Source organism: Sander lucioperca, chromosome 10, assembly GCF_008315115.2.
Source record: "Sander lucioperca isolate FBNREF2018 chromosome 10, SLUC_FBN_1.2, whole genome shotgun sequence".
NCBI classification, from domain to species: Eukaryota; Metazoa; Chordata; class Actinopteri; order Perciformes; family Percidae; genus Sander; species Sander lucioperca.
In genome coordinates this window covers 39550112-39577986 of record NC_050182.1, presented here as the reverse complement: position 1 = coordinate 39577986, position 27875 = coordinate 39550112, and the positions used below count along the sequence as shown (strand labels likewise).

Below are 27875 nucleotides of genomic sequence, written 5' to 3'. Positions count from 1 at the left end.
TGTTAAAAAGTAAACCTACTCTGTCTTGTCAGGACTTTGTTTTTGACTTTTTATTATTATTTAACCAAGACCCTCATTGAGCCCCAGCCAAGTGCTTGAAGTTGTCTTGGGGCAGCAGTAGCTCAATCCGTGGGGACTTGGTTTGGGAACCGGACGGTCACCGGTTTAAAGGAACACGCCAATGTATTGGGACTTTAGCTTATTCACCGTAACCCCCAGAGTTAAACAAGTCCATACATACCCTTCTCATCTCCATGCGTGTTGTAACTCTGTCCGACGGTTCCACCGGTAGCTTAGCCTAGCACGGATCCTGAAGGTAATCGGTTCCATCTAGCCTACTGCTCTGAATAAGTGACAAAATAACGCCAACATGTTCCTATTTACATGTTGTGATTTGTATAGTCACAGTATGTACAAATAACAAGGTCACATGAGACACAGCCATCTTCTAACCGTATACATACTGGGAACTATATTCTCAGAAGGCGAAGCATTGCTGATCTGCTCGGAGCTTCTCAGGTGCTGCAAAGCATATCACTCCGCCCAAGTAGCAGAAGTAGCAGTGCTTCGCCTTTCTGAGAATATAGTTCCCAGTTTATATACGGTTAGAAGATGGCTGTGTCTCATGTGACCTTATTATTTGTACACGCTGTGGCGCTGTGACGTCATTGGCAGCCCCTCACTCTGCCATCTCTCCATTATAATGCATGTGTAGGTCCTGTTTGTGCATGTGTTTATTTCGGGCCTGTGTGTAATGTGTAATTTACCTCCTGGGGATCAATGAAGTATCTTTAAAAACTGTCTTTTTAAATACATTAAAACAAGTAAACATTTAGCCTTGTCTGAAATAAACAGGGCCTCCACTAAAGTCAAGTTATTTAATCTACATAAAATATAATATAAGGCTTGATAAACTTCATGGAGCACGAGCAAACACTGCAAAGTTCCCATATTTAATGAGTGAAGTGGGCTGTGCTTATCACTTCCACTAACTAGTTCCTTGATTAATAAAAAACATTTCCTAATTGTTTGGATTAATGTATAGTGTGTAAGATAATTACTGAAATATTAAAACAAGATTCCCTGTTTTCATAGCTTTTTGTTTTATTACTCAACCAACCTTTGCCCTTGTGTGTGTTGGATATGGTTGGCAGCATTTAAATTATTTATTTCCTCTTTTCTTTTGCATTTTGGGATTTTCTTTATGAGTGTGAATGAAATGTTTGTGTGTGTTTCTAAACTGTAGCGGCTGTAGTTCCAATGAGACTACCTGTAGGGGGACCGAAGAGGGAAAAGTTACATAGTATGCCTTTAAATTGACCCTTGAGAGACAGATAAACTATTTTGTATCACATTTAATAATACAGTAGCTTCAATCAAGTGTTGGAACAATTTCATATAGGGTTTCATATTATTAAATTACAAACTTTATTTGGAAATATGGGGGTAAAATAGTTGAGGATGATTGTCATGATATTTTGTTTTTGTTCCCTTGTATTGGTATATGAGCATCCTGTGTGTATTTGGTGTCCTATGCAGTCTTTGGTGTTGTTGGACTTATCATGAATGGATGAGTGTTGTGTTTGTTTGGAGCACAGGCCCCGAGGCTCTCCACACTCACAATGACAAGAAACTCATTCATCCGTCTCCTGCTGAAACCGGAGACCTGCTCCACTGGCACAATAGCTCAGGCCAAATCTCTGCACTCACTCAACCAGCCAATTACCCATATATCTAGATTATACCATTTATAAAGAGAAGGAAGTCTGAATCAAACTGTGCTAGCGCTATTTCCTCTCATTAGCCAGTGAAAATGAGCCTGCTCATTTGATATTTTTCTGCCCTGAGGGTCAGGGGATCTTTCCAGCTCTTTCCAGACAGTTCAAGCTGTATAGCTCTAAACTGTAGCTGTGTTGGAAACACCCACCGGGTCAGCAGAACATTTTCCAGTGTTGTGGCCAGGCCCTAGGGGTCTAAGGTGTTTTCTTCCAGCCCGCTCACTGTTTCAGTTGCAGCAGACCACGTTTGCATAATGTTCATGGTAGGTGGCATTTTGTATTGTTTTTGCGTTTTCACATAACACCATATACCTGATAATTTAGATTCCATTTTAACTTTCCTCTGACACAACTAGCAGGCACAATTCTCCCTAGACCAGAGTTTTACTCTTTGAAGAAGACATCCAGCTGGAATTCCACAATATTTTCAGTTTGTTGCTGTATACAGAAAACCATGTATCTATCTATATACATGATGTATCTTTGTATCCATGTATCTATCTGTATAATTGGTGATTTTGAAGTTTTTGCAATACACTGAAGGATTTAGGGCCCATAACATGTAATCTGTCTATGAATCTGTTATCTGGACAATAACATCCGATCCACAGGGCTTTGGATTCACAGAAAAAAGTATTATCTTCATCTTCATTCTGCCCACATTGTGATGGGATGTCATGCAGGGCAAACAAACATGGCGGTTCCCAGGGCAATGTATTCATTTGTAAATCACCTCTTGCAAGGGTGGACTTGCAAGCTGCTGTTTCTACTTGTAGCCTTTGCTTAAGCCAAAGATCCTCTATACTAAAGAGAGCGCATTTCAAGCAGCGTCAATGTTATGAAACGGTACACCCTTCCTGTCTCCTAAATGGGCGTGGCCTCGTTTGAAAGTGTAGTGAATGTCGTGTGGATGGATGAAATGTTATATTTGTATAATGTATTAATATTTTCTTTTGCTAACAGATATTTACACAGCTAAAAGCCATATTTAGCATCACGGAGATTAGTTTTGTTAGGGCCTTTTTGAACGTGAGCTGACGTTAGCTTATCTATGTTGACAGATCTCGCGAGAGTTTGGTCCTGAGACAGAAACAGGTCTCAAACAAAGTTCATTTTCTCCTGATGTGTCCGTCTGAAAAATGCCATTTTAGTGTCAGAATGTTGTGGAGATATGTGGCTCGTGAAGAATGGCTCCAATATTTACTTTAGTGACTATGGGGCGAAAGAATCGCTCATAATCTGTGTTCACGTTCACTTCTCCCGTTGGAATTAATACACTCAGGATCTGCCACTAGTCTCCTAAAGAGGCGTGGCCACGGCGGGGGTTGTATTTCTTTGGCAGTTAAGTTCAAATATCAACAATCTGTGTGCAGAATCACTTACTGCACCTTTAACTTCTTCTGGGACACAAACTCCGCTCCCCCGCTTGAAAGCCCTGCATTCAGGTTCATTTTTAGTGACCCACTGATCCTTCCTGAACCACCATCAAACCTACATTTTGTCTAGATCGAATAGGCTGTAACATGAACTTTCATCAGGACACACTTTTTACCATGACTAGCACAATTGTCATTATGTTTTTGGCCCATCACTTTTAATGAACATTGCAGTCTTTCATTGGCTTCTAATCCTGTTTCACATAAACATTATGCTTGCCTCATTTTTCTTTCATTCTACAATGTAGTGTTCATCCACACAGCCTGTGACAGTGTGATTGGAACTGCATCAGTTACTGAGTGAATGTAGACAAGCATGGACCAAATTACACGCTAGAAAATTCTTACAGAGAAAATTTGTTTGGGTTTTTGATGTAGTTAAACACCGAAAAAAACATGTACATTAAAGCCATTTCTCTGGTTTCTTTCTCCTGTCTAAAGCCTTAAAGGGTTACTGGACATGGACTCCCTGCTCTGCCCTTATAGCAAACACATGCTGAAGCTGAGATTTTAATGATTTAGACTGTATTTGAACCCGCCCCGACCACTGCTGTAAAGCTATTTCTCATAGTCCATTTTAATTAAGCAAGGAGCGGGGCTACTGCTGCATGCAGTGTCATGGCAAAGCTGCTTGAACTGTAAACCACACTGGCAGGATTTGGGTTTCCCAGCTTCCTGGATTCAATTATGTTCTCCAAAAACACTCGCAGCAGCCACACATTTCCAACTCTGGTTTGTGTCTGGAAACCGCAAATTAAGTTCAGTTGAAATACTGTATGTTGGTCAGTACTAGGAAATGATTGGTAATAAGTTTTGTTAATGTGTATGTGAGACTATGACACATTTGCAGTATATGTAACACTACAACATTTAGGTTGTATTTAAAATGAAGTAAACCTAATGGTTTAATAAGATGGGGAAGGTGCAAATAATTACACAACCCCTTAAAGTACCATTAATATTTTTTTTGCCACTTGTGGGCAGTGGAACAAGCTGTATGCACACTAACATATCATCAGCATCTTATGTTATGTAGCTATGTTTCCATCCACTTGTCAATCAAATTATCTGAAGTTCGCTAAAAACATTCATGTGAATAAAGCCAGTGAAAGTGTGTAAATTGAAAAAGTCTCTTATATCTGTCTAAAAGGCTGTTAAAAGGCTGTCTATGTTGACAACCGCCATGTCTGCAAAGAAAGTGGAAAAAAGTGGCGGAAATGATCTAAAACGTCTTCGTTTTATAGCGGGTTACAATCATAAAATGACGTAAAACGTAATCGCACTTCATTATTTGTTCGGCAAATAACATTTCCACCAGCACTTATCACATAAGCTGTTTACAGATTAAGAGAAAATCCGATGAGATCGAACGTACAAACTTTGTGTCGATATTCGTTTCCATAAGGAATTTTTTATTTGATATTACTTAATTTGCATAAAAATGTGTGAATGGAAACATGGCTTGTGTTAACAAACAGTTCCGTATGTACACATCCAGCAGACAAGGGGCAGTGTTAGCATTTATTAGGAGTCGGCATCCAATAGGAATCCAATATTCACTCTCCTTTAGCTCTACTTTGGTTTGCATCGACTCCTGAGAAAAAATATCTGCTAAATTCTCCGCTGTGATCACCAGCTAGTCTCTAACTGTGTCTGTCTGCTGTTTGCTGCTGAGCAGGTAGACTACAGTGGCTTTATGTGAGCTGTCTCACTAAAATCAGCTGCTGCTGCTGGAAAAATAAAGCTGATGAGAGCTGTGAGAGTGAACCAAACAGGAAAGTTGCGGGCCGTAAAACCAAAACAAAGCCATGAAAGACTTTAACCCATCTATAGAGATGAAGCGAACTGCAGAGTGAGGTGATATTTATCTGCACATTCCTAACTACACCTTTCACATACTGTATATGTAGTGATTTCAGCGCAAAACACCGCATAATCCGTTGTTATCAACTGGTAATGCTAACAATGACTAACTTGTTACTGGTCATTCCCAGTTCTGAGCTCCGACTTCCGAGGTAAATGGAACGCAGCATAAGACTAGGAAAGTGCTATATAAATGCAGCCCATTTACCATTGTATATGAAAAATAATTATTAAAGTATTTAAACTCTAACGGGCGGTTTCCCAGACAGTGTTTAAATTAGGCCAAGACTAGGCCTTAATCTAGAATAGTTAATCACTGCTCAATAAATGGCTTTCTGAAACACAGACTAATTAGAGATTAAGAACACCTGGACTATGAAGTCTTGTACTAAAGTAAACAAGATTAATTTAAAACCACCTGTGCCAGTCTGAATTAGCTGGACTGAGGTTGCCTATAAAACATGGAATGGACAAAGAAAAGCAATGGCAGCAGAAAAGAGACTGCGATCAAAAAAACTTTAGTGAGCATGAGAAAAGTCTTTTAAAGACAATAGTATCAAGACACCCGGTCATTGAAGACAAACAGCACACATCTGCTGTGGAATCAAAGAAAAGGAATGCATGGAAATCCATCTGTAATGAATTTAATGCAAATGAACAAACATCCACAAGAACAATACAACAGCTTCAGGTAAGGATTGTCAATTTGTATTACCTTGATAGCTGTATTTTATTATTGTTCTGTGATATCAATGGATTGACACTACAGTATTATATTCGGTACAGGTTTTGTGGAAGAATATAAAAATCAACCTAAAAAAAACTGCTGCAGAAGCCCGAAGAGAGAGGTTTAAGACTGGTGGAGGACCTGCAAATAAAGATACTGATCAGTTGGATGACTTACTGACAGGAATAATGGAGAACCAGCAACCTTTGGAGAACATACCAGATGATGACCATCTAGACAGTTCAGATGAGGGATCACACACACATACGTATATTTTGGCATTTCGTACTCTCCTTTCAAACTTTCCTTTCTTTGTTTCATTCTCTTTCATTTGATGTGGAACATTTCTCATTTAATGTGCATTTATTTGATTATATATGAACTGTTCTTTCTTTCAAGGAGAAAGTCAAAGGGACATAACTGAAGCGCTGCAAGGTAATTTACCCTCCACATCCTCAGAAACTATGGTGGCAGTGTCTGCCAGTACCGGTCATCAAAACAAAAGAGTTACAATCCACGAAAAGCTGACCATTGAATTTCATGAACACAAGTTGAAGTACCTTAAGGAGGAGCATGAAATGAAAATGAAGATCCTCCAAGTAGAACTGGAAATGAAGATGAAGGAGAGAGAGATGCAACTGTCTCAAATATGACAACAATGAATATGGAATAAAAATTGTTTATTAAATCATTTTTTATGTTTTGGGTGTTTCTTTAATATACCAGACAAATACTTTTAAAATACAGTCATTCGCTCATTACATGTGAAAATGTATCAGATCCCAGCAAAAGTGTGGCAAGGCAATGTCAAAAGTGACACAATGCAAAAGCATCTCTGTAAGCAAGTCCTTCTGTGTGGTCTGTTGTAAATGGTGGTATATCTAGATTGTCATCCTCCTGTATCGGGGGATCTGGGCATCCATGCTGTTTCAGGTAGTTGTGAAGAACGGCTGTTGCAATGATAACGGTGCAGCATCTTCTTGGTTGGAATCTAAGTGTTTTCCGAAGGCACTGAAAGCGACTCTTCCAAACCCCAAACATGCGCTCTACTAGTCCCCTAGTGCGCATATGAGCCTGGTTGTAGCACCTTTGCTCAGTAGTTGTTGGGTGCAAGTATGGTGTAAACAGAAAATTCTTCTGAGCATACCCACTGTCACCAAGTAATATTCCCTTGTGATCTCCTCTTTCAAACTGAGAACACAGAGATGAGTTAAGGAAGATCCGGGAATCATGAGTTGCACCTTTCCAACGCGCAACAATGTTTGAAAACTGTAACTGGGGAGTGCATACACATTGGACATTTATAGAAAACCAGTTCTTGCGGTTCCTGTATTCCTCAGCATCTGGAGAAGAGGGACGTTTTATGGGAATATGGCTTCCATCTATGCAGCCTATGACTCCTGGGAAGTTCCCATATTCATAGAATTGTACCTTGTAGTTTGCCTGGGTCGCAGCATCAGGGAAGTTTATGTAATGTCTTCTCAATTCACAAATAGCCATGCATACTCTGGAATGACTTTACATACTGTAGGTTCACTGACACCACATAAGTCCCCAGTTTCTCTGTGAAAGGTGCCACATGCCAAAAATCGTAAAGTTATGAGCACCTGCAGGCAAACTGCTACAGGCCGTCCTCTTTGGGTAACAGATGAAAGCCTTGGTTCCAAAAGTGAAATGAGATCCACAACATTTACTTTATGCATTCGAAAACTATCTCGAAAACTAATGTCATCAAAGCATTGCAATGGGTCACTTCTGTCAGCAAGAACTTGCCTAGCTGGTGGTATTCGTTGTTCTTCATTGACATACTCCAAGTAATCCATGTGTCTTCTTTAACAAACAACTTGTAATCTGAAGTTAAACCTGCCTCCTGGGTGGTTTAATTTAAGCCTCAATTTAGTCCTGAAGTATCTCTGATCTTCCTTCAGGAAATCAGCTTAGTTTATCCAGGACTAGGCCAAGTCTAGGACTATTTGACAACATGACCAAGAAAGCAGATTTCTGTTAGTCTGCGTTAAAAGGCCTTTTCAGTCTAGGACTAGCCTTAATCTCTGTCTGGGAAACCGCCCCCATATGTCAGTGCAGCTCTTTTTTAACACACATAAAGAAAACGATGGAATAATGAAAATACAACATAAACATGGCACAGCCCAAATCACATATCATTTCCCTAACCACACCAACCCGCCCCTCGTAACAAATAATGAATATATTATTTATTGTTTATAGTTTATGAATGAATATTTTGACAGTTAAAATAACAAAATAACTATAATTGAATCAATGTGTGTTTTTGTAGGAATGTAATGTTACTAGTTGAAAATGCACATGTATTTAAATATATGTATATAAAAATAGAAAAAGTATATATAAACCTATAAATTATAAGCAATGAAAAACGGTAGTAACAAAAGGTTGTACTAAATGTATAAAAATGACACTGAGTTACAATTTAGGTTTACTATTTAAACAAATTTGTTTAAATTTATTATTGATCAGGACAGACAGCTTATCAGCTCATTTTGTAAATTGCGTTGGGTGTTACCATTTCATTTTTTTAATTAAGACGAACAGTTCAAATTTCCTTAAAGGAGCTCCATATGTTGTGATACCTGAGGCGTATGGATGGAGGGAGGGAGTGGGTTAAACAAAGTTGTCCATTCTGGCTGTTTCCTCTTTGGCTCGGGGAGGTGCAGCTGCAGGGGGACGTGGGAGAGCCTGGGGGGGCGTCCCGGACACACTGAGATGCTCTGCAGTCTCCTGTTACCGCTGTCTGGATAGAGATGGGTGAATGGGGGGGCGGGGTGAGAGGTCAACAAAGCTTCCTCCTCAGTGTGGAGTAAACAGGGAGGAGACGATGAGGTCTGATGGATCCATTTCAGCCTGTGTTATTGTCCCTTTGAAAGCTTTATGAGCTTTTCCTATTGGACCTCAAACACAACACAGACTCACAGGAATATTTTAATGAGGTTAGGCACAAAAGGTCAAAGGTCATCAGTGATCACAACTGAACTTGTAACAGTTCAATTCCATTCAATTTAATTTATAGTGTCAAATCATAACTGAAGTTATGTCAGGACACCTTACAAATAAAGTAGGTCTAGATCTGCCGCTGCCGGTTGGGACACAGAGACACAGATATACAGATAAACAGAAATATGATTCATAATAATTATAGCAGTTGGCATGATGAACAGTGACAAGTATAGTAACAGTAAAGGTAATAAAACTATGACTAGAAATAATAGTAGTAGCAGTGCAGGGCTTTCAGCAGGACCACAGCAGCAGCTGCAACCACGATCCAGGTGTCACCACAATCCGAGGAAATCTGCAAAGTGAGAAAGCACAAGGACTCTGGGGAATGAGCTCCCAGCAGTCTAAAACTGCAGCATAACTAAGAGCTGGTCCAAGCAACCTGAGCCAGCCTAATAAAAGGTTGGGAGATGAATCCGACAGAGAAGCAGAGATGAGGAGGGGCGCTGTGCAGTTATCAATATTCAGACCAATATTATGTTATGTTGAGGAATGGTGATTTGTTAATTAGTTTGTCATTTGTACTCATAGACTAATAGAGAAGAGTTGTTCATTGTTCATTTCATTTTGACCCGTATTGTGTTGGCACTTTTTCGTGAGTGCGGGGCTTTAGGCCCATGGAGCATCCGAAATGGAAAGGGTTCATCCTCCGGAGACTGAGAACGTGTTTAGTAAAATTAAATTGAATTAAAGCGCCCAGTATAGATAGTATTTATTATTTCAAAGTGAAATCGGATTGAGAGGTTTTAGAGGAGAGGTCAAGGGGTCAATTAGTGAATATATTTATTAATGAGTTTTAAATATAGAATGCTGTTATGATCCAAGAGAGAGCATTTGATCTGAGGCACTACAGGAAAGGTCGGGGGGAATATTTGGGTCATGTTACTCGTGGGAGTTTAATTGCGTTACTCGTGCCGGTGTAGGCTCCAACAACATTTCTTTCGGTCATCAACATGGCCGAAATAACCACTTTTGCGGCTTCGTACCTGTTGTGGAAGTACCAGATATGTCGGCAAACCAAGCGCCGTCGTGTCTGGATTCATAACATCATCTGGAGGAGCAAACTCTTGTTAATTTCACTGCTTTCTCCAGGAAGTAACGTTACATCTAGATGACTCCTGCTTCCGGCTTTACCGGAGGGTTTTGATTTATTGCAATAAAAGGATAAAAATGATGCCGAAATAACATCATGATGCCGATTTGTGAAAAGTCTGAATTCATACTTTGTCAGGTCTGTCTTCTGTCATCAACACAACAGACACATCATTTCAGAACTCACCAGGTAGTCCAACTTTCTTTTTTTTTTTTTTTCCAAAGAAAGCTCCTTTTTTGTCCGGTCTCTGTAGAAATATAAGGTAGGCTACAATAATTCTTCCATTTTTGATATGACAGGAGAATCTAAACACTGATAGGCTTTTGCAACACAGCGTCACACGAATTTCTCGCTTGAGTTGAAACATTTCAACTATACACGGATAACGTGAATTCAGCATGTCATTTGCATCACCCGCCGCAAATTTGCGTCCTTGCATTGACTTTGTATGTAATCGCACCGCACAATTCGTGTGAAACGCCGTCAGTGTAACCTCGCCATTAGAATTCTTTAGAAGTCATCACCTGGACACCATAAATACCTCCACTGAATTTCATAGCATTTTGACCATTGTTGATCAACCAACATCCTCAGCTGCTGCCACTAGCGGGCAAAAATATTAACAACTTTGCAAGCTTTTAATAATAAAATTATACCAGAAATATATTCAGGGTTTCTGTTTGTTTTTTTGAGTTCCACAGACATTTGCTTGCTGGAATCCATCTTCACAGCCCTGACTTTGTTACCTCCTAATAGTCCATGCACCTCATTCAGATGACCTGAAAATGCCCCGATATTACTAATACATTCAGCCCAAGTGCTGACCTGAGCTGGCAGTATTTGCTTAATCCTGTTAATGTGGTTGATAGTGCTGCGAGCAGGGGCCCAGAGGGGCTGGGGGAGACCCTGATTGGCTGTGATGTCATCTGTTTCTGCTGCTTTGCCTGTAAGGGCTTTCCAGTATGTTTGGACATCAAAAGCCACACTCGCCAGAGCAGCTTTAATCACCACCTCTGCTAGGGGCAGGTGTGTGTGTGTATGTATGTGTGTGTGTGTGTGTGTGTGTGTGTGTGTGTGTGTGTGTGTGTGTTTGGGGTACGGATATGCAAAGGGTTGCTGGCATTTCCAAAGATAGCCAAGCTGACATTTCTATTGACTTTGATGTTGATAATCCCTCACAAGTTCCCCAAAGCTAACTGATTGTGTGTGTGTGTGTGTGCGCGTGCGTGTGCGTGCGTGCGTGTGCGTGTGTGTGTGTGTGTTTTCACTAGCAGGTTGTTGGGTCAGAATCAACGTTATCAGTGTTTACCTACAGTATGAAAATGTTCCAGATTGGAAAGTAAACAGCTTCTTTTTTTTCTTTTCTTTTTTCAAAATCATAACATCAGTTTTATATACCTTGTTTGATCCTCATGATTTCCCCACAGACAAATGACTGTTTAAAGGGCACTTTACTCCGCGTTCAATAGTAAAAGTAATATTTGTTTATTTTTGACTACGTGGGCAGATGTTTTTTGGACATCACATTGGGACCTGCCATTTTACAATGACGTCTTGACGATATGGAAAATGTCTTTCCACTGTTCCAGCAATAAGTATGATGTGAGTAAGATGAGACAAAATGCCGGCTCCAGGCGCTGTATTTCCCCCTTGGTCTCTCTCTGCAGTCCTGGCTCCTTGTTGAGCAGCTGGCCGGTAAACACTCTCACTCTGTCTTCGGAGGCCGACCTGTTCTCTCTCCCAACTGGTAAAATCCTGACGCATGGTCAGTGTCTCTCAGCATCAGATACCAACACCAAAAATTCAACGCACCGGGCAGAGCAGCAGCTCCACCGCAGCGCTGTAAGATGATGTAGTATTAAGAGAACAGAATATACAAGAAATAATTAATATAATAGGATAGAATACAAGAACAAATATTCAAAAATAAAGATAAAAAGGTTGGGGTGCCTAATGGGTCAAACAACACAGGACTTTCACCCAGGAGACCGGGGTTCATGTCCCGTTCTTGTCCCGCGTGTCACTAAAACGTACATTTTACCCCACCCACCATCTTTTTCTAAACCTAACTGTCCCGTTCTTGTGCTGCATGTCAGTTAAACGTACGTCCTGACCCAGGTCCCGACCAAGCGCGTCTAAATATGACGTTAAGGGACCGTTCGGTATTTATGGAGTAGACCACCGGAGGAAAATAGGGGAGGGTCATGTCTTTTTATTCTTTGTTGAGGTGAGGGTCATCCAATTTATTTTAGTCTAGGGGGGAGGGTCACCCAACTTTTGTATTCGTGAGAACAGCAACATTTTAAAGTGGCTTGTTTGTTGCATATTTATCCATGTAGCTCTCTCAGTCTCGGCCCCTATCGCTAGCAGATGGGTCCCTCCCTATTTAGTCAGCTAGACAATTTGAACTGTAGCTTTAGAGACCGTGGGATTTCCCAAACTGAATAAATCCCGCTCACACATATAAACACAAAACTGCTTTGCTAGCTCCATTGTATTGTAACTAAGACATCTGATGAAAAAATAATGTTATTCATTAGCATGATTGCCGTACTGTTTAGTTCAAAAACAGCCAAAACACCGTACGAAAACATAACGGACCAGACGCAAGCTTTTATTTTGAAAAGTCAAAGCTTGCGGCCTGCACCAAGCCAGGAGGGCATGAGACGGGAGGTCTCCAGGCTGCAGCCATACCCGACTCAAATATCCTTTCGGTCCCGGTGATATTATATAAACGAGAAGGAAGGAGTGGTAGCATGCAAGCTCCCAAATTGACGCTCGTCTGAGAAATGGAGTTTTGGATAATGTTCAGCTTTGGCAGCTTTACCTATATGCTAAAATATACAATGTCTGAGGAAGCCTAGTGACAAGTCCATAGCAACCAGTGTTGAATTAACCAGTGTGCTTAGCTGAATGGTCTCAATGTTTTATTGTTTTATTTCATGTGAATACTAGTTTACTAGATGAGTAACTTATTATTTGAAGTAATGTAGGAAGTGTGCATTTAGTTTCCATGCTTATTGTGTTTTCACAACAATGTTAGTGGGTAAATCTACTGAAATGGCCACCACACCATAACAGAGGAGTGGGATGCATAAGATGAGAATCAGAGGTTTAGTCACATATGTCATGGCTGTACAAAAACAATGGTCATCTGTATGTCTTTGCCAAGCACAAACCAGTACAGAATGTATCAATAAATTGTTGGGGAGGGTCATCCCTTTTTTCCATATCATTTTGGAGGGTCATCTAAAATTTATTGCTGGTGAAGGGAGGGTCAGGTCTGTTTTGACTAAAGGTCCCAATCACCAAAGGCACCTGACCAAGCGCCGCGTGTTGCAGGAGCAGACCATTAAAGTCGCAAAAACACAATGAAAACCGCCCCAAAATTGCCTTGCTGGTCTTGGTTCTCTCTTCCAGTTTATCTTTTGGATCATGAAGAAGGTCTCCAGCACACCTGTTCCCCTTACTGACGGAGTACCAACGTAATGTTGTTAATGTAATAATGTAGACATTGGTGCAATGACAATAAAGCTCCTTATGTCTTAAGTAAACATTCAGTAACGCACATATAGCCCCATGAGAGGTGTCGTTGGCGAGAGTATCCAACGAAAACTGCCCACGCTGACATTTATTGCAGCAAAATCATTCCATGTTTGTTGGCATCAAAGGGCAACTTTAGCGAAGGCACCACCGAGTGTTTGCTCTGGGCAGCTCATGTTCTGGAGTCTCCCCGCCACCAGCCATATCCTCCACGCTGCAGCTGCAGCTTGCCTCGGCCTCTCTCCGGCTGAAAAAATCTTGTCCAAAACATCCTGTCGCTGATGGAAACGTGGCTAGTTTGCAATACAAGAGGAGAGAACAATCGTGTTTGTGAATGGCATTGCGTCCCCAGCTACCGAAGCTGAAGTAGCACTCTGTAATATTTAGTATTAGTATTTCTCTCTGGTGGATGGAAGTGGAGCAGATTTTGCAGCTGCACCCGGCTGAGCCACAGAGACACAGAGAACATTGGAAAGATCTGCTGGCTTTTTTTGACACCATATCCCTCATTCAGATATAAAGATAAGGTTGAAAATGCAGTATTGTCCCTTTAACAATACAACCAGAGAAAAAAATAAAGTGGAAAAAGAGCATACAAAAGTAATACAACAACACATTAAAGCCATCTCAAAAATTATGTTATTATGTTTTTATAATTAAGGCCACCACAACATAACCTAGAGCATGTCCTTTTGGTATATGTCAGTGTTTTCCCTCGGTTTGTGGAAGACTTAGGTGCACATATTTGGTAGAGGGGTTTAGGTGTCTTTCCTTAGGAAAATGTGATGTTTTTCAATGAAAGAAATTATGCAATTTGACATAATTCTGAACCATTATTATTACCATATCAGTGTCTGTAATGTTGGAAAAGCTAGAGCAGATAATAAATAAATAAATAAATAACACTCAGAAAGCTTAAAGACAAAACTTACTAAAGAAGTCCAACTATAACCATTAGATCTGAGAAAAGTCTTTGAATTAGTTTTGATCCTTTTTTAAATGTTTTTGCCGCTGTTTTCACTGTTTTGGCAAGTGTTTTGGAGCTGTTTTGCCGCAGTTCACATTCATTTTGCTTAGTTGCTGCCATAAATGGCGCGGGTGCTGCACCTAAGACTTATGCTGGCAGGGAAGCCCTGTATGTTACTTAGAGGAATAACTGGAATCTGGCTTTCAAGATGCCTCAGGTAAAATGTGCTGCTGTGTGACAGCAAACAGACGTGCCCGATGAGCCTCATCCAGCTCCTGTTTACCTTGTAAACGGATGACATCCTCCTTCCACACGGGGCTGCTTGTCTCTGTCAGAGGTTAATGGAACGGTGTCATTAGCCCTGCAGGAGATATCCGTCTCTGTCTGACCAGTCTATCTCTTCGTCTGACAGCAACAGTAATGACAGCCTGTTAGGAAAACGCAGTGTTTTTCTCCAGCCTCCATTATCTCTGGATCACTGGAGATGCAGCTGTGCTAGAGCTAGCAGGAACACTGCATGCTGCATTGCTAACTTTGTATAAACCAGGGACATGAATTTTTTGTTGCTTTCTTTTCCCGCTTTTTCCAACTTTTTTTTGTCATTTTTTCCGACTTTTTTTGTTGCTTTTTACAATGTTTTTGTTGGTCTTTTCGACAGTTTGTCGCCTTTTCCGACTTTTTTGTCGCTTTTTCAGACATTTTCAATTTCAATTCAAATGTCTTACTTTTTTGAAACTCAGTTGCTTCGTACCTGTTCCTTTCAGAATAGTTAGCGTTGGTTCGTACCTGTGTTTATTTTTCTTTTTTCTAGTGTTCATCAAGACACTTTGGCCTCTTTGGCTGAAGTCCCTCTGGACAAAAAGAGTCTCTTTTTTTGACAAATTTGCAATATTCACACTGTCCTGACCATAAACAGACTGAACAAAATGCAGCACCATACACATGTCCAGCCACTTCTGTGGTTCAAACGTAGGCCACATCTTTGCTCAATCTTTATTGGACAGTCTGGCTACAATCAAGATAATTCTAATTATGAATAGTATCCATTTTTTTATATCTTTTCTATGTAATTTAATTTTTGTATTGATAATGAGAAAGCATCGGCTTAAATGTCAGCTGTGATTTCTTTCACTGGCTGAGTTGCATTTTTTCCCCTCTTCATCTTTCATTCTTTCCTTTTTTGTGTTTTAATATTATCAAGGTGGGCAGTTGGAGTAAACGTATACGACTGACAATACTTAATTAGCTCTCAATAATCAGTTAAAGTGACTGTGAAACGTTTACTGAACGGTGGTCTCTGTTACACCTAATCAGGACCCACATCTCAGATTTCTTTAATGATTCAAGTATGTCTGGCGCTGAGATCAGCACAGAGGCGGTTCTTTTTTTAAAGTTATACCTTCTCTGCATGCACCTTTTGATGCCGACTTCAGTGCAGTCAATGCGACAAACAATGTTTTCCAGGAGAGGTACTGACAGTACATGTGTGCATGCTGGCATACAGAAAATAAGCAGTATTACAAAGAAGAAGGAGAGTACAGTTAAACAGAGTGTGAGCGCCCTTATATGAGTAAGTGAGGCCTGACAGCAGTCAGTGCTAGTCTGTGCTTGTCTGTTGATGTCTGTCTTCCACTCTGCAGCCTGAATGAACAGGTGTTGGCTCTTATCAGAGCGGAGTGACGGCCCTGTGCCTGAGCACAAATGAGTGGTTTCTTAGACAGGCCATATCCTGCTGGAGGAAGCCCTGTCATCTGATACGCTCTGTCCCAGCCTCTCTTTCACCCCTCCTTTATTCCCTGTTCCCTCCTCTGTAATAATGATAATACCTTCAGACATCTCCTCCCCACCCACCACCCTTCTACCTTTCTCTACTTAGTTCAAAGACCTCTGCTTGCCATAGAACACTATACCCGAGTGACTCGCAGCAGAAACTAGAGCTAACGACACAATCTATAATCTACTGTGACATTAACCTGTATGTAGAAAGCACATGATCAAACCTACCTTCACTTTTACATTGCTCACATTGCTGAATACAGTTACATCCCAGTGTTCCTTTTTCAGGTTTGTATCTTTTTGAAGCCTTTTTGTTTGATTTCATTATTTTCTTAAAAAAACATCATATACTACAAGAACATCACTAAAACATTCATGAAGCCAGTAAGTAAAGTGCAGTTAATTAAGATCTGATGCAGGGATGTTGTTGATGTCTGAAAATCAAGTGTTGGGGATTCCCTCCTCTGTGTCCCCCCCTTTTGGGACAATGTGTCTGACTCCAATAAAAGACCTATATATCCCCGGGCATTCGTTAAATTAGTATTACATTGATTCTAAGCAAGGGCCAAATAAGACAATGAGATAAAGTCAACTACATTCGTTTACAGTTTTTCTCAATTGCTAAAACACAATTTCTGAAACCTTGCTCCATTTTCTGAAAACATTCAACACAAAACCTCCTCTTCAAGCACTATTTACAAAACCTCTGACTCCTCTCGCAAGATGAAACTTTCGCCTCAAAACAGTTTTACCTGTGTTCAAAATCAAACACTGCTCTCAAATCATAAACAAAGTGATCAAAATGATATACACTATCAAGCAGTCAGTAAACAATACACATTGTTTAAAACATATAGTTCTCAGGGAGAAGTACATTTTTAATCTCAAAACAAATTTCATATTTTTCCATCATTGTCTTTTAGATGAACGAAAACATGTTCTATCATAGTAGCTCAAAATTGATCAGAAATTACAACTCTGCTTTGCTCTTTGCAATTTTTTTTGTTGTTCTTCCTCCTACTTGTACCCCTATTTTTTACAGTACTGTACCCTGCATCTCACAAACTTGTCCTTTGTCTCTGTGATACTGTAATTCTTGTTCTTTGTTGATATGAACCTGCAACCAGTCAAAATCTACTGAGCAGTCAGTACTGTTACAGTAACAAATGGAAAGCACAATGTTCAGGGCCATACAATTTGTTCATTGTACAGTATACAGCCTACAATGCACTGTACTACAGTATACAATACTAAAGGGGACAAAAATCAAAGGAGTAAACATGTGATCAATGTGCTTCTTCTTGTCTTTAGGCTGGGTCAGGCCAGAGCACTTCGTCGACATCACAAGCAATATTGTCCCTCCTGAAGCAACGGGGGAAGAAGCCTCTTGTGTGCCGTATCCAGCCCTGACACCTCGCATACGCACTCGTCCTCGTCTTCTCACATTGTTTCTTCTATCCATTCTCAGACTTTCTCCTTCCCACCTTCTGCAACCTGTTTGCTCTCTGAACCGGCTTATATTGGTTGTGTCACATCATTTGAAACAAGTGAAATTGATTTTGAGGTTGTGTTCCATCAATGTCATGTGTTCTCTATTTGTATTTGATTGTTGCCACTTGTGTTTACCAGTATGGATGACATGTGCATTAGAGTGCAGAATGTGTTTTGAGAATGAGAATGTGTTTAGAGTTTTGCTGAAACGTCTAAGTGAGATCTGCAAATTGTGTTTGACCATGTGAAATGGTTTAAGGTATTGACAACAGACTGCACAATTAGCTAAATGAGTTCAGGCAACTGAGAACTTTGTTCAGCCAATGGGTTTTAGTGTTTTAGCAATTGAGAAAAACTGTAATCAGTCAAGCATCTGAGTTTCAATAAACAGATCTGTGGGATCACAAAGCACGCAGTGACTACGTTTCCCTAGCAACAGACAAAAATCCAGAGCCGGTCCACGTATCTCTAGACTGTCAGATCTCATGAGCCCCGATCTATTCTTCCCCTCATCTCTTATACTTTCTTTCTTGGTTATCTTCTCATAACACTGTCCCTCCAGAAAAACGTGATTATGCGATCGCATAATTCAATGCATAATCAGCCAAAGTCCGCATATTTATGCGGGGGCCGCATTTTGTCAAATACGCTGCACTTTCGCCGCATAAATTGTCAATTTCCGCGCAAAATATGCGGGGCTTGCATGATTTCATAATCCCCGCATTTTCGTTGCAAAAAAAGTCACATATATAAGCAGAAAGTTGAAAAATGTTTACTTCACACAAGAGTAGCCATTTTCCCCTGTTGCCATGGGAATGTTATGAAGTGACGTAATTACGCGACGTGAACATCATCGAGAAGCTGCAAACCCCGCGATGAAGCCATGATGAAACCGCAGTTTTTGCAAGTTCCTGCAATTTTTGCAAGTTCCCGCAATTTCATCGCATAAAATTGCAGAAATATCCCGCATATTCCATCGCATTTTTTAAGAAAAAGTGCCGCATGATCAAGGATTTTTACCCGCAACAATCACAAAAAAGCTCTGCATTTTTCTGGAAGGACTGATAATACACGCCAGGGTGGGGGCCACTGTATTATGTCTCGTCCTCATTTGCTCTCACGCGAAGCGGTACATTCTGTTCCTGTTTCACTTGTTATTATTACTTAATGTACTTTGCTCGAGACTCATGACCTTTAACTACTCTATAGTTATGGCTTAAGCTAAACCTTCTGTGCGTCAGAGTTTCCTTTGTTCGGGGAACCACCGTCTCTATGACAGCACACAACTCTGTGCAATAAGCATACACCAAAACACACTTTTATTGAAACCTTTTACATTCTTATTATATTTATCTGCAAATAGTAAGAACATTATTCTACACAAGGGAGCGCAAAAAAAGTGTTTTCTTTTGCTGAACTAAATATTGTCTGAAGGGAATAAAGACAGCTGGCGAACTGCAAGCTTGTATTCATCCTGCAAGAAGAACGCTGTCTGATGTAGTGACCGGACGCACCAGATGGTTTCTTACACAGAACCACATAGGCCACGTTCAGCCCGACATAACCAGCAACATGTTTATTTAAACCGAAACTGGGCTGCGTAGAAAACCCTGCTGTGCGCGCAAGCGCATAGAGCTCAACAGTCCCGCCCCTCCTCCGAGAGACCTTGGGTTCCGGAAGTAAATTTCCCATTCATTTCTCCCATTGACGTCTGGAAAAATCCGTACATAAAGAGTTTTTAGACCATGCCTTAGGCTAACCAGCTACGACGTGACTCATAAGCATACAACATATAATTTTGACTGAAAAAACGAACAGAAAATCACAAAAAAGTCAAAGGTACAAGACTGTGTACATAGTTTCATTATCGAGCGAAGGAACTACTCATCCCATAAACCACCGCACACCACTGAATAAAGGAAGCTAAGTTAGATGAAGCTAACAGCTAATTCGGCTAACCGCTAGCTGAGACAGCATGTAATAACTTTAAAAGACCCTCAAAATAAAACCTGAAAATAACCGTTAAAATATATAACAGCTTTTACGTCAGCTGTAGCCTGCTTTACCCAGTGTTTAGTTTGAGTTAACGTTATCTTAGACTGAATCAAGCTGTGAGCTAGCAGTTAGCCAAATTAGCTGTTAGCTAAACTAACGTTAGCTTCCCGGTGGAGGCTAACGGCAGAAGCGTGGAACAGATTGTGATTCGTGCAGTGTCGTCAATCCTCATAAAACAGGATTATCATTTTGGGCATGTGCATGACGGATCGTGCAGGCAGTTCCCGGCAGCTCCCCCTCCTCACCAGCATGAATTCCACCAATCGGAGGCATCACTGTGGGATTGTTCAGGATTGTGGGTAATGGAGTACTTATCCAAGACATCGCGAATAAAAGACATTTATCTCAAAACAAGGTTGGTGCTCCATGAACATTTGGCATATATATGAGCATATACAATCGCTTAGTCATGTTGTAGCTGGTTTTAAGTCTACCATCGACGATTACGATTTTATGGCTTATACTCCAATTTGTCAATGGAGAAATTGCATTGTATTTTTACTTCCGGAACCCGCTGTGGGCGGGACTGTTGAGCTCTATAGCCTTTTTGATTACCACGAGTTAACAGACACATCTCTGCTGATTGGACGAGAGAAAACGTACCTTAAAGCCCATTGCATGCTATTGACCTCGTTCCGAGGAAACATGTCAGTCAAACTAGAAACCATAGCAAGACGGTGCAAACTGTTGAATACATTTCCCTTCCAGTCAAAATTGAAGGTCTCTGTATTTTATCATTTGTGCGGAACTTATGGCAATATTTAATTAGTTATTTGATTGTCTACACATATGACAGTCTTTTCCATGGAGAAAAATCTTCAGTACCGTTCTTTACTCTTCTTTCAATGAAGCCATATTCTCCGGTTCTGATAGAACTGATTGTATATCTTGACAGCGCTGCGGAGGAAAGTCTGGCAACATGAGCATACACTCCTGCATAGGAGAAAAAAACGGCCAGAGGTTGTTTGCATTTCTTTAAACCAATCACAATCGTCTTGGGCGGCGCTAAGCTCCGGACGCAGCGACGGTGGCTCTGCTAAATAGTCTCTGGAAGGAACTTGTTTTGGGGGAGGATTTGCACCCCGCAAAAGAAAACGCCACATACAATATTAGATGAAGTTAACTGTTGACACAATACAGTGACGTGATCTATTTATGATACATGGTTAAACCTTATTGGCTCTTACCAGTGTATCTCTGTGTGTACTTTGTCCACAGCAATCCCACCAATCAGTCCCAAAACGTCCAAGTTAGAGAGGAAATGCCGTAAATATATTCTTTGTAAATCTTTACAATCATTCTCCGAAAGAACCAAGCAGGCCTGCCTTGTTGTTCTATCCAAACTTTTTCAGCGTGTAACGTTGCTCAGAGATTTCGGTTGATGTTGCTTGATGCGATAGGAGTTTCACGTAGACACAAAGAAAGCGGAAGGTCAGGGTCATCCGGCGGGTAGATGAACCGTTGTCGATCCAGACTACATACACCTAAACCATGGCCATAGCTGCCAGTAGTTCCTCACAGGGCTCTTGATTGTTCCAAACCGTTGGTGGTCCGGACACAAATGTATTACTGAAGCCTGACAAGATGGATGTTCGGGTGATCTTGTGATATTGTGAGAATCTTGCTGCCGTGGGGAAGTAGGTTGAACAAAAAGATCACAAATGAAATACGCTATAACAAATCAGTGTGGGAGATTTTTGGTCAAACATTTAAACTCCTTTGACTAGACTGGATTATTTATTTCTGTAAACAGATAAGATCACAGCCTACTTAATAACTATTACTGCCTACTTCAATCATGGCACTGGACTGGAGCTGCTGAGCCAATTAAAATTCAGGAAAAACAAGCATGAGGGACCACAATGCACATTGGTAAAGCCAACGGACAGTTGTCCTTTGTCTTGTGTTGTGGTGCTGAATTAAGGCAGAGAATCCAAAGTAAATGCATCCTGTTTTTTTTTTTATTACAATATTAGAAATTCTGTTGTCATCACATACATTTCCCCGTGTTGTCTTAAATGTAAGTTTTGCCACAGTTTTGTCAGGCTTAATGTTTGGCATTTGTACCCTTTCCTCGTTTCCACTCTCCTTAAGGATGCACAGAGCTCAGCAGAGAGGAGATTGGAGAGAGACGACAATAACTGGATGTGACTTTTCTGTGAGATTAGGTGAAGGTTTTTAAAATGATTACAGTTTGATTTGAGATTGGGAATATACATTTCTCTGGCATTGTCCTCATACAGTTTATACCACAATGAAGCCACAAGTATTGCACTCGCTTTATCTCTCTCTTCCTCAGACTGAAGCAGTGATATGTTCAAAGTCCTTCAATTCACTATAGAGCACAGAGCACAGCTGCCCAGACTCAGGTTACAGCCTCTTTACTGTGGATACATGGGGAGGGGAGGAATAATAGGGATTGTGGGTGGAAGGGAGCTCAGACACCAGCAATTCACTGTTCTGCAATCTGACATTCCCTGACCACAGCTTTCATCATCAATCTCCTCAATTTTAGCTCCGTATAAGCAGAAGCACACGTGGACCTCACAGGACCCAAAAACATGCTGCGCTTTCAGTCAGCCATTTAACACAAGACAAATGACTGGCTTGGAACTGGATTAGGAAGTGATGAGGCCAGGTCTTTTATAGGTGGTCTGCCTAAAACAAAACAAATTGACTAGTTTTCATAGAGATGGAAGTTTTCAGATTTATGACATTGTTGATGTGGTGAAAGTAGGAGAACACCATACTGTTAAGTTTTCATTTGCATTGACCTAGTCTCACATTGCCAGCCCTATCTCCACAGCGCTGTTCAGTAAGGTCTGGCTACACCACAGATGCATTCTGGGATAGGAGAAAAAACGCCTTGGCTTGTTTGCATTTCTTTAAACCAATCACTGTTAGGCCTACTGCTGCTAGGTAGCTCTCTCTCTGCTCTTCCCCTCCCCTCTGTCTGTTCTTTATTGCAGGAGTGAAGTCTGGTGTGCGGGAGTCAGGGTTCCAGCTGCAGCTCATTCACCATAATCACCTCAGCCTTAAATACCCGGTCAACCTTGCCACTCATCGTCAGATCATAGTCAAGATTTCCACGTTAGTCTCGCTGCTGACTCAAACCTGCTTGTTTGCCTTTCGTGTTTTTGGCCTGTTCAATTTATATCTTCTCCTGTGCTACAGCTATTCGGAACCCGACTCCTGCCTCCGCTTCACTCCTGCCACCATCATCCTGCTTTCCACTACTGGGCGTCATTTGGATTCACCACGGACACTCGGACAGTACGGTACCACTCCTGCTCAGAACTCTGGAACTGTTTCCCACTCTGTAGACCTGGACCTGCTCTTCCCCTATTGTTGGAGACCTGAACAATTTAACTTTATAATAAACCTGTTAAACCTTCTCTGGCTCAGTGTTATGGTCTGCATTTGGGTTCAATTCAGTTTTAACCGTGACAGTATGATCTGACCATAAACATGAACCCAGCAGACAACAGCTCAGATACCACCCCAGAGTTCACTCAAATTCGGACTGCCATAGCCAATCAGGGCATTTTACTTGGCCAACATGATACCTTGTTTAAGACTATTTCTGAGAACAGTCAGATGCTGCTTAATCAGGTTCAATTACTCACCAATCAAGTGTCTGCCCTTACTACCCAAGTAAATGCTGCACCCCCTGTTCAAGGCATACAAACTGCTCCTTCTCCCACTCCGCCTGTTTTTCCTGCTCTTCCAGCCCAAATCAGAGAGCCTTTTGTTCCTGCTCCAGAGCGCTATGACGGGAACATGGGAACCTGTGGTGATTTTTTGACTCAATGCTCGCTAGTGTTTGAACAACAGCCACTCACCTACGCCTCAGAAAGATCCCGTATTGCCTACCTTATCAACTCTACTAGCGGTTCCGCTCGTTCTTGGGGATCAGCGGTCTGGGAGAGTCAGTCGGACGTTTGCAACTCTTACGTTGCCTTCACCACTGAGATGAGGAAGGTTTTCGACCACCCCGTACGGGGAAAGGAGGCTGCTAAACGGTTGTTTTCTCTTCGGCAGGGGTCTCGCAGTGTGGCGGAGATGGCAGTGGAGTTTCGGACTTTAGCGGCAGTGAGTGGTTGGAATGATGAGGCATTACAAGGAGTGTTCATTAATGCTTTGTCTGAGACTTTGAAAGATGAATTGGTGTCACATGATGAATCGCCTACGCTGGATAATCTTATTTCACTCACTATCAGGTTGGATAATCGGATTCGGGAGCGCCGCCGTGAGAGGAGTGTTAGTTCCAAGCAACCTGCCTGTCGTCAACCAACTCCTCCCCGCCCCTTCCCTACGGAGAAGGCCGAGTCTTCCCGAGTCCATACTAGGAGCGCTGAACCCGAAGCCATGGAGGTGGGGCGTGCACGGTTGTCCTCTGAGGAGCGTGCACGTCGTATTCAGGCTCGTGTCTGCCTGTATTGTGGAGAAGCTGGTCATTTCGTTCCTTCCTGCCCAGTTCGTCCGGGAAAAGGGCCGGCTCATCATTAATGGGAGAAGTTTTGGTGAGCCGAGCAGTGGATTCTTCCTCTTCTCCCCGCATTCTGCTCCAGGCATCCCTCCAGTGGCAGTCCCAGAATTTCCCAATTAGTGCGCTGGTTGACTCTGGTGCAGATGAAAGCTTTTTAGATCGGGAATTGGCTAAACAAATGGTTTTAGAGACTATTCCTATGGACCGTCCGCTGCAGGCTAAGGGTCTTAATGGACAATTGTTGACCCGTATTACTCATCAGACTGTTCCTGTTTGTCTCAGAGTGTCGGGTAATCATCAGGAGAACATTCAATTCCACATAATTGACTGCCCACAGACCCCCCTGGTCCTTGGTATCCCCTGGCTCATTAAACACAATCCACACATTGATTGGGTGACAGGTAGAATTGTCTCATGGAGCACCTTCTGTCATGTTAACTGTTTGTGTTCTGCTCAGACCCCTGCCAGCACTGTTCCTCAACCTCCACTGGAGTCCATGGATCTCTCTGCTGTTCCTGACGTGTATCATGACCTGGCATCCGTTTTCTGCAAACACCGAGCTACTTCTCTTCCTCCTCACCGGCCATACGACTGCGCCATTGACCTCCAGCCAGGAGCCCCTCTCCCTAACAGTCGCCTGTACAATCTCTCCCGCCCGGAGACGGAGGCTATGGAGAACTACATTCGGGACTCCTTGGCGGCAGGTATTATTCGTCCTTCCTCGTCACCTGTAGGAGCGGGATTCTTTTTTGTTGGGAAGAAGGATAAGACCCTCAGACCCTGTATTGATTTCCGTGGACTTAACAACATCACCATTAAGAACAAATATTCTCTGCCTTTAATTAATTCTGCTTTTCCCCTCCTTCATGGTGCAACCATCTTCACAAAACTGGATCTACGAAATGCGTATCACCTGGTGCGCATTCGTAAAGGCGATGAATGGAAGACTGCCTTCAACACACCCTTGGGACATTTTGAGTATCTGGTTATGCCTTTTGGATTGTCTAATGCCCCTGCTGTTTTTCAGGCACTAGTGAATGATGTCCTTCGGGACATGTTGAATCGTTTTGTTTTCGTCTATCTGGATGATATCCTGATTTTCTCAAAGTCCTCCCAGGAACATGAACTGCATGTGCGCCAGGTGTTGCAAAGGTTGTTGGAAAACAAACTATTTGTGAAGATGGAGAAATGTGAATTCCATGTGTCTAACACCTCTTTTTTGGGTTACATGATAGCTCAGGGGGAGTTGCGGATGGACCCAGCTAAGATCTCTGCTGTCACGGACTGGCCAGCCCCCTCCACCCGCAAACAACTGCAACGATTCCTGGGGTTTGCGAACTTCTACAGGAGGTTCATCAAGGACTACAGCCGCATTGCTGCGCCACTCACCGCTCTCACCTCCATCTCACTACCATTCGAATGGAATGAAGGGGCCGATTCAGCGTTCAAAGAGTTGAAACATCGCTTTGCCTCGGCTCCCATTCTGATGCAGCCTGACCCCGACCGCCAGTTTGTCGTGGAGGTGGACGCATCCGACACTGGGGTAGGTGCGGTGTTGTCTCAACGTTCACCTGAAGATAACAAACTGCATCCCTGTGCTTTTCTTTCACGTAAACTTTCTCAGGCAGAGAGGAATTATGATGTTGGCAATCGTGAACTGCTCGCCGTCAAGCTGGCTCTCGAGGAGTGGCGGCATTGGTTGGAAGGGGCGGAACAACCCTTCATCATTTGGACGGATCATAAGAATCTTGCCTACATCCAGTCTGCGAAGCAGCTCAATCCCCGTCAAGCCAGGTGGGCACTATTTTTCGGTAGATTCAATTTTTCCCTGTCCTACCGTCCTGGGTCCCGCAACGTCAAGCCTGACGCCCTGTCTCGTGTTCATTCTGCTGTTGATACTGGTAGTAACCCTGAAACCATCTTGCCTCCTACCTGCAGTATTGCTGCCATTACATGTGACATCGAAGGGATTGTTAGACAGGCTCAACATCTACAAGCTGACCCTGGGAGCGGCCCTCCTAACCGGTTGTTTGTCCCTGAGTCTGTTCGCTCCCAGGTACTTCAATGGGCTCACTCGTCTCCCCTTACCTGTCACCCTGGAGTTACTCGGACCCTTGACTTTTTGAGACGGAAGTTCTGGTGGCCCAGGATGGAGGCGGACACCCGAGCCTTCATTGCTGCTTGTACGGTATGTGCACGAAGTAAGAACTCCACCCAGGCCAGCGCTGGTCATCTACGACCCCTGCCTATACCTAGCCGTCCCTGGTCCCACATTGCTTTGGATTTTGTCACTGGACTTCCCCCCTCGTCTGGAAAGACTGTCATTCTGACTGTAATTGATCGTTTTTCTAAGTTTGCTCATTTTTTGGCCCTACCTAAACTGCCCACTGCCAGAGAAACTGCTGATATTTTGGTTAAATATGTGTTCCGCTCTCATGGTCTACCCACTGATATTGTCTCTGACAGGGGTCCCCAGTTTATCTCCCAGGTATGGAAAGCTTTCTGCAAAGCTTTGGGCATCACATCCAGCCTGTCCTCTGGATATCACCCCCAGACCAACGGGCAAGCCGAGAGAGCGAACCAGGAGATGGAGACAGCTCTCCGCTGTGTCACAGGGTCCAACCCTGGGTCATGGAGCTCCATGCTCCCCTGGGTGGAATATGCTCATAACACCTTGACTAACGCTTCCTCTGGTTTGTCTCCCTTTCTGTGTGCTCTGGGTTATCAACCTCCCCTGTTCCCTTCCCAAGAGAGGGAACTGGCGGTACCCTCGGTGCAGTCCCACATGCGCCGCTGCTTCAAGGTCTGGAGGAAGGCCAGGGTAGCTCTGTCCCGAGCTTCGTCGTACATGCAGAGGCAAGCCAACCGTCACCGGTCCCAGGCTCCCGGTTACTCTCCTGGGCAAGAGGTATGGCTTAAGTCACGTGATCTTCCATTAAAAGTGGAATCTAAGAAGATGGCGCCGCGTTTTATAGGACCGTTTAAGATACTGTCTATTGTTAACCCATGTGCGGTTAAACTACAGCTTCCTGCCTCTCTACGGGTTCATTCCACTTTTCATGTGTCCCAGATTAAGCCTGTGTCTATTAGCCCTCTGTGCCCGCCCTCTCGTCCCCCTCCTCCGCCCAGGGTCGTGGATGGGGGTCCTGTCTACACTGTCCGGCAACTTCTGGATGTTCGCCGCAGAGGCCGTGGTTTCCAGTACCTGGTGGATTGGGAGGGTTATGGTCCTGAGGAACGTTCCTGGGTTCCCAGGAGCTTCATTGTGGATCCTGCTCTGGTCCGTGACTTTCATCGGTTGCATCCTGATAAACCCTGTCGGCCGCCGGGTGGCGCCCGTAGAGGGGGGGGTACTGTTAGGCCTACTGCTGCTAGGTAGCTCTCTCTCTGCTCTTCCCCTCCCCTCTGTCTGTTCTTTATTGCAGGAGTGAAGTCTGGTGTGCGGGAGTCAGGGTTCCAGCTGCAGCTCATTCACCATAATCACCTCAGCCTTAAATACCCGGTCAACCTTGCCACTCATCGTCAGATCATAGCCAAGATTTCCACGTTAGTCTCGCTGCTGACTCAAACCTGCTTGTTTGCCTTTCGTGTTTTTGGCCTGTTCAATTTATATCTTCTCCTGTG

General features: G+C 42.6%; 1 long non-coding RNA gene across 1 annotated transcript; it reads right to left on the bottom strand.

Moving 5' to 3' along the window:
• Positions 1-437: 437 nt before the first annotated feature.
• On the bottom strand, positions 438-19027 carry LOC116066662. Its single transcript, XR_004109006.2, has 4 exons — positions 18935-19027; positions 18779-18807; positions 5753-5762; positions 438-448 (listed from the first exon to the last, which is right to left on the bottom strand). It is a non-coding gene; the product is annotated as an uncharacterized LOC116066662 (long non-coding RNA).
• Positions 19028-27875: the final 8848 nt, after the last annotated feature.